We start from the raw sequence: 15,744 nt of genomic DNA, 5'->3' as shown, positions 1-15,744 counted from the left end.
ATTTGAAATTGGTGTTATAAATCACCATTGAACGGAATAAAATTCAAAGAACAGCCAAAATTACTCCTAAAAATTGTCTCATGATATTCTTGCAACACTTCTAAAAATTCAGAATTCTTAAACATATTAAATATTCAAATAACTTTCTTACAGCTCATCGTACGGAATTTTATATATTGTATGAGTTTCTAACGTTGCAATGACTAAATTTATTCCGATAATTTAAAATGATTTAAGTGTACGCGAAATCTGACAATACCCGCGCAATTTATAATACAAACAATCATAAACATTTATTGTGATGCGCGGGTACGCGACGAGGTTCGCGACCAGTATTTAACCCCATTAATAAAAGAGGTCCGCACAAAAATTGCTCCGTCGCTATGCGGGTAGATGAAGAAGATAGTGTTTGCGCTGACGCAGACCGAGTGGAATGGTAATTTTGCATTGAAATTGGAATGCAAATGAGTGCTAACGTCAATTTATTGCAGCGTAGATTCAACATTCAAACCGTATTGCGTCAAGTGGGCATTAAATAGCGGCTTAAACGAATTAAAAATAGTACTGTTAACAAGAATGGTTTTGGAGATTTCTAAAATTGACCCAAAGTTGCAAATAGATGGGTCATCCTCGTACTTCAAATATTACAAATTCAAAACGAAAATTCAAAAAACAAATTCAAAATCCAACGTTAGTTTTATAAATAGCAGATTTAGTGTATTTTCATACACATTCTAATCAAATAGTACATTTTCATCATCATTAGACATTCCTATTTTCGAATTATTCCAAAATCGTTTCCGAGTCATAATAACTTCTTCAGCGATGATTAATCAACAGAGTTGTGACGGTTACCGTTGCAGGGCGATGGCTGAAATGATGTCTAGCTCGTGAGTGAGTGAGTGGAACGGTTGAAAAACTAATAGCTCAGGGGCTCCAACATCGCGTCACATGATTAAGGAACTCCAGTACCGACAGTTGGATGTGTGTGTGTGTTTTTTTTTATTCAAAACTTCAACAACATTCAAGTGCGAACAACAGGGCACGAAACAATCATTCACAAAATATGATGAACGGCCGAAAATAGACTCGCCCCCAGTGTGTTGCGTAGGTCTCGCTCCATTCATACGCTTTAATAACAGTAATTTCACTTAAAAGCCGTACGCAAGACACGTTGGCGATGTGTTCGCTCGGCCTCTTTTACTCCACAAAAGTTAAACTGTTCTATTCATCGGAGCCCTTGGGAGTTTGTTTTATTTCATTTTCCACCGCACATCGCGAACGGAAGAAAACGTGCCTAAACCCTACAATTTTTTTGGGAGATTGCGAGCAGTAACAACATGTTTCTTGTTTCAGTTTTTCACACTATTCCGAAAGGTATTCACAGGAACAGGAATTGCTACAACAGCTGCACGCCCGAACGCTATACTAACGTTTCACCGGAGCGTCTAACAATGAGCCCGAAGGAAAGGCTGGATATGAATCATCCGATTTCACACCATGCGCCCAACAGTGTTTAATTGCTATTTAATTGCAGATCGACGGTTGGTGCGCGGCCAACGAGTGGACCAGTGTGGGGTCATTCGAATCGTGGCGTTGAAATAAATTTCTTTATTTGATTAATAACGTTCAGTTTTACCTTTCCCGATTCAGGGGCAGGTTCCCCTACCTTTAGTGATTCGAACATTTTTAAGCAAGAATTTACTGGCCGCTTTTGTTGCACTGTTGAAATCAACTCCACACCGGGAGGAAATTGAAGTGGATTAAAGTTGATTTGAAATTATCCACACCGCAAACAAACAATTCGGATGCAATTCCTTTTGGCGAGCGATCTCTAATTCGTTCTGAGGGTGATGCTAGCGGAAGGGAAATCGTAAGAGAAAACTGTACGTGTAACTCTCGTTTTGCAGATCGAAACATCGGATAATTTGAACGATCGCAAAACGGCGAACCCATCATCCGGTTCCTTCGTTCGGTGCAAGGTTTGGTTAAGTTTTTAATGTAATTACGTTCTCTAATTTGTGGAAATAATTTGAACAAATTATGATTAAATTTCCTGCCTTCCGTCCGTATTCTGCTACACGCTTTCCGGCGTTTTCTTCGCACCGTCCCGAAACCAACCACCATGAAGAAGTGATCGAACAATTAGGTTTAAATCAAATGAACTCACCGTACCATGCTGGGGCAGGTTGGTGCATAGAATATTTTCGATCGATAATTTCCAATCAAGATCGCGCATTTATGATCGATTTTGGATCAAGTTGGTGGGTAAGATGTAATTCCTGTTCATTTCACGTTATTGCATTGATCCAGTTTTTTGTTCGTGATGAGAAATGACTCACATTAGTAAAAGAGAATTTACGGGACGTACAGCAGATAACAGTTGGAAATAAAAATACAAACAAATGAATGATATTTTAGCTCATTTGAATTAGCAGCCGTTTCATTAATTTGTTTTCGATTTATTTTCGCTTCTTTGCTCTTTAATCTTTGCTTTATCAAATAGAATAAACAAAACTATTATCCTCAAAAATGTAGGCAGATTTTAACAAAAAAAAAAATCAGGAGACATCACTATAAAAAAGAAACATATACACACACTTTTCTTATGTACATATCTCCCACTCTACAAATTTTGAATTAATTAGTATAATAGCTTCATAAATTTGTCTAAATGGTGATCTTAACGCGGTCCCGAGGTAAAACACCAATTTCAATAAAAAATGGAATTATACGAACGATAAAAAAAAACATTCCATCGTCGCCGTGATAGCATTCCTTTTCCTGTTTGCGTTTTCCCCAGATCCCTGACGTTCGCGATCGATCGAATTAGCCGCAAGCTTTCGCCGTGCCATGCTGCGACGACTACTTACGAATCACATAACCATCATCATCGGCCATCCTCACCATCTGCTTCCAACGCACGTTGGTGATTCGCGCATGGAAACGCACGCAACGACCGTACCCGTAGCCTGTGTGTGTGGTGTGCCAAAAAATCGATCTGTGCAGTTCTTCCTCGAACCGTCCCAGCCGTTTTCGAGAAGTGCTTCTCGCGCCAAACGAAGATAGGTTCAATTGCCCCCAAAATCATTTGTACACACCTTTGACTCGAGCTTAATAGCATAAATTTGCGTTATTAATTGGACGCGGCCGTGCTCCGTGGAAGGAAGCTAACACAAATAAAGAGCGGAGTTGAGAAAGGGAGTTTATTCGAGTTTTATTGTTTTAATTTACGATACAACACACTCCAAATACAGCTGGCTGAAGATATTAAAGTTATTGGAAAATCCAGCAAAAAACATTTTATTTTGCGAACTAAATTCCAAATTTATTGATGTACAAATCCGGACGCGGCTAAGCGAGCTAAAGTATTTTAAACAACGAATATTTTGTTAACGAATTTTTGACATTTCATTATATTATATCTCGAAGTAGAAAACACCCTCGCTCAGGCTTTCATTAGGGATCGTCGTGGCTTAAAACAACCACACCAAGTCTCCCAAGTCAAGCGGATCGTAAACGGAGAAATAAAGTTGACAAATAAAACTAACTTCGAACACGCGCGCATTGGCCGCATCCTGAGCCCCACGGAGTGATCTTTATTGGACCGGCTAACAGTGCCAAACCTCACCCTCGTAGCTTCAGCCGTGATTTCAGTGGAGGCAATAATCGACCCGTCCAATATCTAGACTAACCCAGCCAGACACCTCCGACCGGGAGAGAAAAGCCGGGCGATAAAAAGCGTTAGATCGGATATTAATAAATTAGCCACCATCGATGGCGGGACGGAAGAATGCTTAAGAGCCCGCTGGTGGATAGAGCATGGAAGTGGAGATCTGGGCTGGACGTGCGACAACTCGTAAATAAGCCTCCAAAACGATTTTTTTCCCCGCAAACAACCACAATTTAAACATCATACTTGTTGTGTGCCCGTGTGCCTATGTGGGGAAGAAATATTTGGTGACACGACAAACATCGGGTCATTCCATGGTTGATGATCGGCGTTTTCTCTCGCCCGAAAACAGACACGCTTTTCTAATCGAATGTGGAATTGAGGTGTGGTACCGGAAATGTTGTGACACAGTGGAACAATCAGGTTTAAATAAATGAAAATAACGAAAAGTTAGATTTTGCCTTCGGAAGTTGTGAATCGGCTGACCGGTGTTTTGGGTGTGTCGCCTTCGAGCGCATCGGATGCAACGGGCTGCAATGGCCCTGCAATGCGTTGCTTTCTAAGCCAATTTCCGGCAGACACTGGGGGACCCCGGCTGCGTTTGCAGCAAATTCAATTTTGTGGTTGCGGTTGTGAAACTTGCTTTTGTTCACCGGCTGAATGTGCCGGATGGGTTTCCGAAAGTGAACCAGAGAGCGTTGCAAGATCACTAAAACGTACCGCACAATGGGTAGCAACATAAATAATGCAGCAGCCAATGAACGGTGACAATGTTCAGGGAGAGTATAACACTGTATTTCAATGTTTAAAATAAGTACGAAGCACGATTATTATTACGGTTTTCGTGGAAAATACATTTTACTTATGATTTAATGCAATTCTGTGTCTTTTTACAGGGTATCCCGCAATTCTTTGACAGTTTCCCATCAATTTTTGAATCCGTCCCGAGATTTTTTGACTGCGTCTCATATATTTTTGAATCCGTCCCACAATTTTTTGACTGCGTCTCATATATTTTTGAATTCGTTCCGAGGTTTTTTGATTGGGGCAGTCCGGTGATGTATAGGTATTGGCGCCGGTCTCCACACGGCAGAACCAGTCCAAAATCTCATCCAGATCAATTTTCTGTACACAGGACAGACTATCCAACTACGGATGTATAGAGACAAAGAAAGCCAGAAATGATAGGCTCAGGCTTCTTGAGGTTGTTGTGCCGATACACAAGAAAGAAAGATGTTGAAGGTAGATCAAGCATTGATCGGTTTTCGGGGAAACGGTTTTCCATGAATGCATCTGAACCTGTGACCTTCTCTTTCTTATATGTGGTTCAATACAATTGCATGATGCTGCGGTTTAGCGAAAGACAATTTATTTAAAGTAGCATTTAAAACTATTTGGGAAACCGTAAAAAAAAACCTCGGAACGAATTCAAAAATATATAAGAAACCGTCAAAAACCTCGAGACGTTTTCAAAAATATATGGGACGCAGTCAAAAAATTGTGGGACGCATTCAAAAATTAATGGGACGCAGTCAAAAAATCTTGGAAAACTGTCAAAGAATTGTAGGATACCCTGTACCTTTATGAAGCACTTCTCACTGGAGTGAAAAGATATTTCTATTCAATGACTCTTTCCAAACGGATACGTTCCATATCTTGTTCAGTTCACCTACTACTAAAGGTTAACTGGTGCCAGCTCACACACAAGAAAAAAAAGTTGCGATACAAAACACCAACTCATCGGGGGCCCAAACCATGATTAGAAGAAATTAACGAGTTCAACATAGTTGATCCCGGACCGATCGAGCCGCCAGCAAATCGAACGCAGCTCAAAGCAGCGATTGGAAAATTAGGCATCATGCACGATTCCACAGCGCGATGTTTAGCGCGACTATTTTCGGGGAGGAGGACCGCGGCAACCAGCAAACGCATTCGTCGATCGTGATTTCTCCAAACGCGGTGCTTTGGCCTGTGTGGCTTCGAGAAAGCGCAAAAGAAACAACTCCGCTCCTTTTCCTCCCCATTCTTGGGATGGGAGCGAGGCGGCCTGAATTCATTTGCACGCGAGAACCCGCTCAAAAGGGAGCCCTTGCCGAATTGTAATTGAATTGAGAAGAAATATCATTAATTTTGATTAGTAAAGTGTTGATCGTAGGGCGTTCCGTAACCGTGCCTCCCTTTTTTTTTGCTGTCCCCATCCTCTGGGTCTGGGTACATAAACAGCGAATCAATCAGATCCTCTGCTCTGGCACACATTGCCGAATGAATACAATGTGGGCGGTTTGCTCGTTTGTAGATGGAAAGATTAGCAAGCGAGCAAGGTTAGGTTGGAGTAGGAATGGTGCTGCTACAATAGAAATCATATTCACAAAAGACCAAATCCTATTTTTAGACATTGTCCAAAACGTGAAGATGACAGGATTTTACAAACCCCGAACAACAATGTTCAGTTATTATCATGCTTCAGACCAACCTTTCGAGGGTTTCCACTCAAAACAAGCTCCAAATCATATGCAGTACAACAAACATGATTCAAATTATCGGTCATTACATGCGAAGAATAAGAAATCGTATCGTAAACGGCATCAGAGCATCTTCAAACATAACAAACCGAACGATACGTCGCTATGCATCCACCAAGCACACAATCAAACTGTTGGCACCAAAAATATAATTATTTTAATTAACATTCGTACTTGAACCACCCCGGTACGTTTCTAATTGAAAGCCATTCACAAATCATCGAATCCGAAACACGCGGTCAACAGATCGAACCAAAAACTCATCACCGGTTACGGCCAGGCCCCGTCATACCGTTGGACTTCTCGGAAAGACTTCTGCACGGCACGGAAGGAAAATAGAATATAAGACAAAACCCTCTCACCGAAACCACAAAACCGCAAGACAACTTCCCCGTAGGTGATCACGGGAATCGAACCGATGAGATGATGTTTGTGGACCATTCCGCCTTTCCGCGGTCGAGCTGGTCGGGTCGGGACCCGAATGGGAATGGGTAATTGCCACCCTCCTGTACCAAATCAAGGTGGTGCACAGAATGAAAATAATACATTCCCCGCATGCTTACGGTCGTATCCTTCTCCGTTTGGTGCTCCGGGAGGGGTGGGATACACCAATTAATCTACTTCCATTGACCCAAAGGAACGTCAAGTAATGACTATCCAAAAATAAAGCAAAAAATACGCTAAATTCTTACAGTACATCGCAGGGTTCGGTGTGAAGAGGAGTGTCGACTGAACCGGAGGGCTGACACGAGGGTACATGCTAGATACTTGCCTAAGTATCTTTGTGCTTCTCGGCAGACAGAAAAATAATCTCCATTCGGTTAGACGTGGATGCGTTCCCTGTTACTGGAAGATTCCGATCTGATTTGTTCGGCCACGGGAAGAGGCTTTAGTTCTATATTTCTTTCAAAAATATAGAAACGAGAACGATACTCTTGACAAGAGGACGTACCAACGGTAGGGAACCGTTCATCTCTTTGGGATCCCTGAATAAGATTTATCAGATGCGAGATGGCTAGACGCGCATCAAAAGGTACGATGATGGTTGAAGATCAGCAAAAGAATCCGAGGGAGAGCGCACGTGATATAATTAGACAGTGATGGCTCGTGAGGCCAGATATTTTTAAGCATAAAAATGCTACGATAATTCAAACCAGCATTCAAGAATTCGAACGAAATGTGAGAACATTCTCCGCTGTGTGCTAGTTGTTGTACATGTGCACATGATCCTCATTGCGACCTTTCAATTAATTTAATGTTAAGCATCATTCACAATTCATTTCTCTAGCTAGTATTTTTATTTCCATTATTCAATTTCTATATTTTTACTCTCTATTGGAGCTATTCAAGAAGGAAGTACTCGAAAATGTTAATCACCAACTGCTTCTAAACATTTATGAAGCATTTGCTTTGAATGAGAAAGCAGCAAATAATAAAAAAAGCAATTCAGGACCACCACCCGCGGTAATAATAAGCACGACGGCAAAATAAGAGGCGAAATAAAAAAAAACCATCTCAGCATTGGTCTTTTTTAATTTACACTTCACAGTACCCCTTTTTAAAGCTGAATGATGCGCGAATGGAACCTCCGGCCGGCTTAGGGTGGCCTAACTCTGGCCAGGAATGCTATTGTTTTGCGTTGATCCATCTACCGCTTCCCTTCCACCGGGCAGATCTCAACACGACTAAGCCCTATATTTGTTGCGTCTTTCTCAATCAACACCAAACGATTGCGCTGGGTAGGTTTTGTTTGATTCTTGTTACTTTTTTGGATACCCAAACCCAAAAATCCCGTCCATTGTTGCATGGTTTGATTTCTTCCCGAGTGCGAGCCAAAACGGAGGAAGACCTTGATCACATGAAATATGTTTGCATTTCGTCTAATTCATTAATAACCATCCTTCACCCGTTGCTGCCTCAATCCCCATCCGTGCAGTACATACCGAGCGCGGTTTCCGCTACGATAATGAAGCGAAGGGACGATTCGTTCGGCATTCAACAGCTTCACGGTGAATTCGGGGTTTACGAATTCTTTTGCCAAATCAAAAATCTTTACGTTCCGTATTCCCTTCCTTAACGGCCGTCTCCGCTGCGGAAACAAATTAACAGCATGTGCATGAGAGGATCATAAATCCAATTTCATGCTTTTAATGCACCGTGAGAAGGTTGGTGGAGCGCAATAAACTGTATGATTAAAGTATTTGGCTAAAATTATGATCACATCATTTGGCATACGATTAATTTGTGCTTTATGTGTAAGGTATTAAACATGGTACAACATTAAAACATGTAAACAGGATTATCAGTTGTAGAATGTACGAATTTAATTCGAATTCTTTGAGAACTTTGAGTTTAACAACAAAAGAGATTTGAGTAACGAAAAATATTACTTTGGGCAGTTGTTGCAATTTACCTTGAATTGAAGGGTTGTTCGTTGTTTTGTGATCAAAGACAATTCTTGATCACTTGATTGATTCTGAACTCACACATTTGGGAACAACATAGGCACACACATTATATCAACATTATTCCATCGCCGTGATGCGAACTTAAACATTTGAATTTCAGCATTACCAACACAAAACACTACTTTCATTTGGGAACGACTGTTTAAAAACTATTCATCATTACGGCTAAACTATTTACAAAACCTTTTGGTGCATAAAAGGCGGGTAAAATAGGCACTACTTATCTACATTTCATCGTTACCATTTATCACAAACACGCTTAAAAGAATATCTTTTATAAACTTCACAAAGTAAGCAATGACGAAACAGTTTCCGGCCGCTTTCGGATGGTGTAGGTAGGTAAGCGCAAACTATTAGGTGCTAATTTGTTTACATCCGCATTTCCGCCTTCCGTCGACAGTCATGCGGTTGACTTGGAAGTTGTAATTTGATCGAGTTTCCACCGCTGCACAGGACACGCGCGTGGAAGCTATTAAACAGCTAATATGACAGCTGTCAAACGCATCAGTGGAAGTAGACAGATGAAAGAGGGGACCCAAACGCCGGCTGTAGTGGGCACCATGGAGGGGTTAAACACAAAACACCATACACTACATCACTTTCTACGCTTCCTGCTCCCTGAGTTTCCTTTCATCATTTAAATGGTGCAAAAGGACGCATCGTTTCTCCACACTTTTTTCGGGCACGACATGCAGGAAAAACATACTGGAATTATAACGCGCTGCGGCCTAGTGCAACAGCACCGGCAGCAACACGCTGCCGCCGCACCAGACGACCAGACGATCTTCTCGCGACGACTGATTCGATCAAAATAATAACAATTCCGTCCAACCCCACGTGCGAGCGGCTTCGTGGTTGTGACTACGGCACGGTGGGCACAAATCGGACAAAAGTGTAATGGCCGTAGAGTCGTTTTTATATTTTTAATATGTTTTAATAAGCTTCTAAAAATAAAAAATAATTATAAATACAAGCACATAAAAAGTTTAAGTAAAAATGTTAAAAATTTATGCGTTTTTTTAGTAATTTCATATAGCAAAGGAAAAAATGGAAATAGAAGAAGCAAAATTATCGATATTTTAGCTTTCGAATAACAAATTATGTTTTCCGCTACTCAAATCAAACAATACAGCTGATAGAGATTAAAATGAATTTTTGCCTGAATTTTGGTCGATACTGCCCCTTAGTGAAAAGTGGAAATGGAAGAGAGAAGAAGCATGTTCGTTTGCTTGCTATTTCGCCTTCCCACAGCGAAATTGCGTCTCTTTGGAGCAGTAATCTGTTCTCTCTTTCTTGCTATGCTTGCACGTGCCAGTAGCATAACTCATATGATTCTAGTTTCTTGTTTTTTATCGATCATCATCCTCAAATTCACTCAGTTTCATCCTTTTTCTTTAAAATAAATTGTTTTAATAAAAAATAGATTAATAAAGCACAAAAGTGCAAGAGAAAAAATAAAGCACTTAGAGAATTTAAATGTACTATCGTTTATAGATGTAAAAGTCTGTATAGTCCTAAATCCACAAACAAAACTGTTTTATAAATTCATAAATCACGCGTAGATAAAGACACGTTGAATTAAAATGAGCAAATTCGAAAATGAGCCACACTCAGACACCTGGTGGTCGCTAGTGGAACTACATGGACTGGTTGTGCACTATGGCCCAATATGATATATCTAGCGGACGTAAATTTTCGAGAGTAAATGAATTACATTTAGAATTAACTAACAAATCACAATGAAATATTTTGCCACACCAAAATTCTGTTCAAAATGCTGGAGATTTAATCTTCAAACTATGATTTTTATGAACTATAAACATTTCATTATCATTCCATTAAACATTAATCACATTTTGTGGTGAGAATACTTAATGTTTTGTACAACAACTTTATCGTACACAAAAGATAAATATTTAATCTATAAAATAAGAAGCAAATGAAACATATCTAGCATTGTTTGCATTGTTAAACAATGTCTGTGTATTGAGACAGATTCATGTAAAACAAGAGAAACACATGGACAATCCCAACGCATCCGCGATGAAAACAACCGCAACTGTATTGTACCTGTGATGCACAATTTATGCAGTTCGTAGTGATCGTACAAACCCAGCGAAATTCATCGTTTGTGCAAAATGCAAAACTCAGCGTATTTACCAGGTAACATGCAATTCCCCACACACTCTACAGGCAAATGAGCGGTTCAAGCAATTGGCCGGACGCAGTAATAATGTTCTTCTGCAGTCACGTTCCAAAACCATAGAAACCGTCTCTGCTTGCCACACTCGAGCAAAAGGGACAGAAACTGGCAGAAAGAATCTTTGATTGTTCTTTTGTTAAATGTTTTTTGCTTTGCAGGTTTTTTTGTTACACCGGAGCAACAACAATCATAAAAATCCACGATGCTGTTAAAAGCCAAAATTTATGCTTCCCTTGGGAGCCGTTGCACTGCAGAATGCAGCAGCCAGAATGGATAACGAATATATCGCTTCTACCTGTTCACTCGCTTCGGTTAACTTCATTCGAAATTTTGCGAATAAACGAATGCATCCAAAAAATCAAGCATATAAATCATAAACAGCATATACACGCGTGGAGGCGCGAAAATGCAACACCAAGAATCAGTAGAACCATAAAATCGTAAAGTCGCTGACGAAGTAAAGACGTAAAAGCGAAGCCGGTACGCTGGATCATCAGGCTGGAATCAAACTTTTGGTGGACATTCCGCAAACGAGAAAACCATCATGGCCCCGAAGCGACCGGTAGGTTATTGGTCACGGTGTGAAATGCACCACATAATGAAAAACACATTCGCTCACAACTAGCTGCCACGCTGCATTTGACCCCCGCTACAGTCTGGTTAATCTTTCACGCCAGGGCAGAAATTGACAGACCCATGGTAATTCGGCAAAACGGGCAAATCCGAAACGGCAGGTAAGGTTTTGTTTAGGAGCGCTTATTTTTTAATATTTATGGCAAAGCCAACGGATGTAAGCGGACGATGCACTCGTTCCGTGCGATCTCCTGCAGGGAGGTAGATTAATACCAAAGCCAAGCATAATTAGATTTTTTTTTGTTCGCAACAAAATAAAGCGACCGAGCGGTGTCTACCGAGCGGCGCGTCCTTCGCCAAAGGGTCAAGGTGTTAATAATATGCAAAAATGTGCAGGGATGAGAAAGGATTATGTATGGCGCAAAACAATATGCATGTAAAATATTAAATGATGTGAAACCGAAAACAGACAGAACTTGAGAAAACGCCAAATAACAGAATGCCCTTCTGGATCCTGGCTTAACCAAAGCACAGCATCATCTCTACACATCCAGTGAGGATGTACGAGGGAGTTTGTTGTTTTCTTCGTAAAGCACTTACCTGAAAGTAAAAGAGAAAAATGAAAACAAAGAAAATATTATTTTCCGCTGTTCTACATACAAGCGATCAAACGATCAAGTTAGAGAGGGATGCATGTGAGTGAGACAACACAAAGTATGTACATTTTGGAATTAGTAATACAATAGTTCAAGTGCCATTGCAGTCGTAATGTTTGTGTGCGTAAATATTGTGCTAAATAGGTTAACATTTTACAAGATGCAGTAAAGCATTGCATATATTTGTACAGCCGTATAGATTGATAATTATTAGAGCAACGATATTATAAAAACAATAATTCAGAATTGAAAATGGGTAGGAATTTTAATGGACATTATTATTTCGAATATACAAACGGCTAGAGGACATTTTGGAAAATGTTTCTTCCTTTCTCGTTGAGGACATTCTACAGAGATTCTGCTTGCTTGGAAATGCTTGAATGAACACCATGGGACGCACCTTAATATATTTTTTTATTAAACGAAGAAACATTGTTGAAGACTACGTCAGAAACTCTCCGTCAGTCACGTCGTTTGTTGTAAATAGATCAGCCACACGGATGAACAACATTGTAACAAACAAACGAAAATCAAACGGAATAGAACTGGAACATTTGTTAAAATTCACACCTCTCCGAGAAAAATACAAAACAAACCAACAGCAGTGGCGGACTGATCGATCGTTCGCTGCGCTAGTTCGCCGCCAAGCCTAAGTGTAAGGCTTCGTGATGTGTTAATGTATTTTATTTCCAAACAGCATTATTATTTACTCGCAACACGGCACCTGCCACCACCAGGTATGGAAGGTCAGTACACAAACGATCCGTTAATTAACGGACTGAAAAAATGAAGAGCGACTGAATTTGTGAAAAATCTGATGAAGTTTCTGACGTTTTACAATCGTGTCTTCAGCAGGAAAAAGGTATAATTTAATATTGCTTATTTTAAGAACTGAAGTATACTTTTTCATTTAAATCAATTAGAACGTCGCAAAAGTGCATAAGTTTTAACAAAAAAATGTACAAAATTTCTTAGACGAGATTCATCTTTCTAAAATTTTATCCGTTAATTATCTGTCAACATTCAACATAGCTGTCATTCAATTCAAATAAGATGACTCCATGAATTTGCTGCTCTTTCTTTTGCATTTAACACGTTCTATGGAAAAAACGAGCCACATTGCAACGCACACACCGAAAGACAGCAGCTAAAACGTTGCGTTTAAATTAACTAATTACAGCCTATTACCCTCATCACTAGAAGGTTATGCGCGGTAAACCAATCGAAACGACTAGAAAACGACAATGCAAAGTAGGGAAAGTTTTTTTTTTGTTGTGTGTGGATTATCACCCCCCGCTTTGCACATTCGTCTGGAACGATCGCGTCGGAATGCCAGACAGAAGTGGTTACATCAATTACCAAACATTGAGCTGTACGAAATTACCTTCACTAGGCTAGTTCATTGACATTCAATTTCATTTCCAAACCAGCAGCTTTTTTCGTGCTACCTGCGCTGTATCTGAATGTGTCGCTTCGACGATGGATGTACGATGGAACATCACACTCTCAGTCATTTGTCGCTCATTAGCATTAAGCTGTAAAATTTCGCTCCTCGTCGCAATTACACGCTTCGAGTGGGCGAGTTCGCAACAAACGTGCGTGATGTGTTAAATCATGCGATTTTGTTCTAGTTTTTGATTCGTTACGGAATCAACTGCGGAAATAGAGTACAGGAATGCTCTTTAAACGATTAATGAAATGCTTTAGATAAAAATAAACTCTTCAAACGTTGTTTGGAGTCAAACACATCCAATAGTGGGCCATTAGACCCAAACATCCATCCATACATAAAATGAACATTCGTACCCATACATTTGTTTGTTCCGTGCGATTTTCCTGCTTCCAATGCCATGATTTTGGCACCATTTATTTACTTTTTCGCGCCAACCTTCACGCATCGATAAACATATTTGCTGAAATGTTTATTATCGTACTAGCTGTGTGTAAAATATATTACACCCACCCGCAAGTTGCTAATGAGGTTACATCGTGTGTTTGCACTGGAGCGTCGTGGTACTTATTATATTGATTTGGGCACAAGGATAAAACAAATTTGTTTGTTCTACATACACCAACTTTGCTTCGTAAAACGGATTGGTGATCGACATAAAAATAAAAATTATTTCAACTAGAACATTTGTGTACAACAATTTTCATTTTAGCTCGTGTAACAACACTGCATTAATCACAGAAATTCTTCGTAATTTAGACATTCGTTAGAGTTTTCATCTTTGACCCGTTTTTTAGCTTGTTTTGTACTGCATAGTTAGTTAAATGTATAAAAAATGCCTAGATTGTGTCTGCCGAAGTAGCCTGATAACGATGAACAGGAATGTTTATGCTCCGTCACTGTTTTAAACGAATCGTGCCACGTTTTTTTATTAATTCATTTGAAACCTTGTATCAATTGTTCATGATGTTTTTTTTACAATAGTTTACCACAATTACATTCCAAAACACTTGCGCACTATCTATCATATGTTACGCGTTTATTTTCCTTCTCATGGAATTTAGACGCAAAACAAAACAAAATGCAATTAAAAATTAAGCATCACCATCAACTGCGCATGCGGCTTTGGCAATGTCAAATGTGCACACAATGGTGACATTTGTCACTGACGATGTGACACGGTTGTTTCCAACATTTCGGATTGGACCAACATCACTTTGCTCATCCCAATGGCTCGGGATTTCTCCCGCAAGGCACCTGTTCTACACACAAGCTTCAGACTTGTTACACTACCCAAACAAAGCACCCAAGACAGACACATACACCGTTGCAAATGGGACGGATTTTTGCAAAACCTTGTGCTATTTATTTTGGGGCCATTTAATCTCAACCTTCACCTTAACCAATGCGGCGGTCCCTCCTCCGTCCATTGCATTGCGCTCGTTATCTCCCTGATGGTGTAATTTCTAGATGTCTTGTTCTTCACACTGTGTTGCGAACGGTTCATTTAATTCGTATTCGCTTGCTTGGTTGGTGAGTTTGTGTCCTTTGATGTTTTGTTTTGATTTTTTGACCAACGGCAGTGACACGGAAGACGCGAGCTCACTCGTGATTGAACTACGCGGGCTTAGTGAACAAGCAGCGCTCGTCCCACAGTTTTAGTCGATTTGAGTCGGTTCATGTGATTAGCATAGGTTATGGAAAGGAACGGCAGACCGTGTGCATAGCGAGTTATAAATGAGTATGTGAATATATGAAAATATTGAGCAGAGTTAGTTAAATATCCAAATGTTCATGTTCAAAAAGATCAAATACACGATCATATCCAGAGAACGGCCCAGCTTGAGTTTGAGTCACTCAGTCAGTAGGTTCGACGTTTAAGAGTTGTGATTTCCTCTTGAGAAAGCCGCTTTCAATTTCGTTAAGTGCTCTGTTAATTCATATTGGTCTATTTTCCTGTGAGTTCTGCATGATCTTGTAATTCACTCATACTAAGTGAAGTCAAAAAATAATGTCCCTCGAAAGGGAGCAAAGCACCCCTGCCAATTGTGTTACGCCGTGTACGTGCCTCGAAAACAAGAAAAAGATTATCTAAAGTGTGTAATGCTGCACAATCGTCACGTTTCGCTAATCAACCCTGTGACGTCGGTGAGCGAATCGCGACAGATGCACGGGTAGCAGTGACGGAAGGCAGATTTG

The 15,744-nt window shown here is 40.2% G+C and overlaps 1 protein-coding gene across 1 annotated transcript in view; it reads right to left on the bottom strand.

Annotated features, from left to right (window-relative positions):
• Nucleotides 1–15,744, bottom strand: part of LOC128304776 (dedicator of cytokinesis protein 9) — an 85,171-nt gene that overhangs the window by 50,164 nt on the left and 19,263 nt on the right. The window lies entirely within an intron of this gene.

Source organism: Anopheles moucheti, chromosome 3 (assembly GCF_943734755.1).
Source record: "Anopheles moucheti chromosome 3, idAnoMoucSN_F20_07, whole genome shotgun sequence".
NCBI classification, from domain to species: domain Eukaryota; kingdom Metazoa; phylum Arthropoda; class Insecta; order Diptera; family Culicidae; genus Anopheles; species Anopheles moucheti.
Note: the sequence above shows the minus strand (reverse complement) of the source record. Positions and strands in the feature narration are given on the sequence as shown.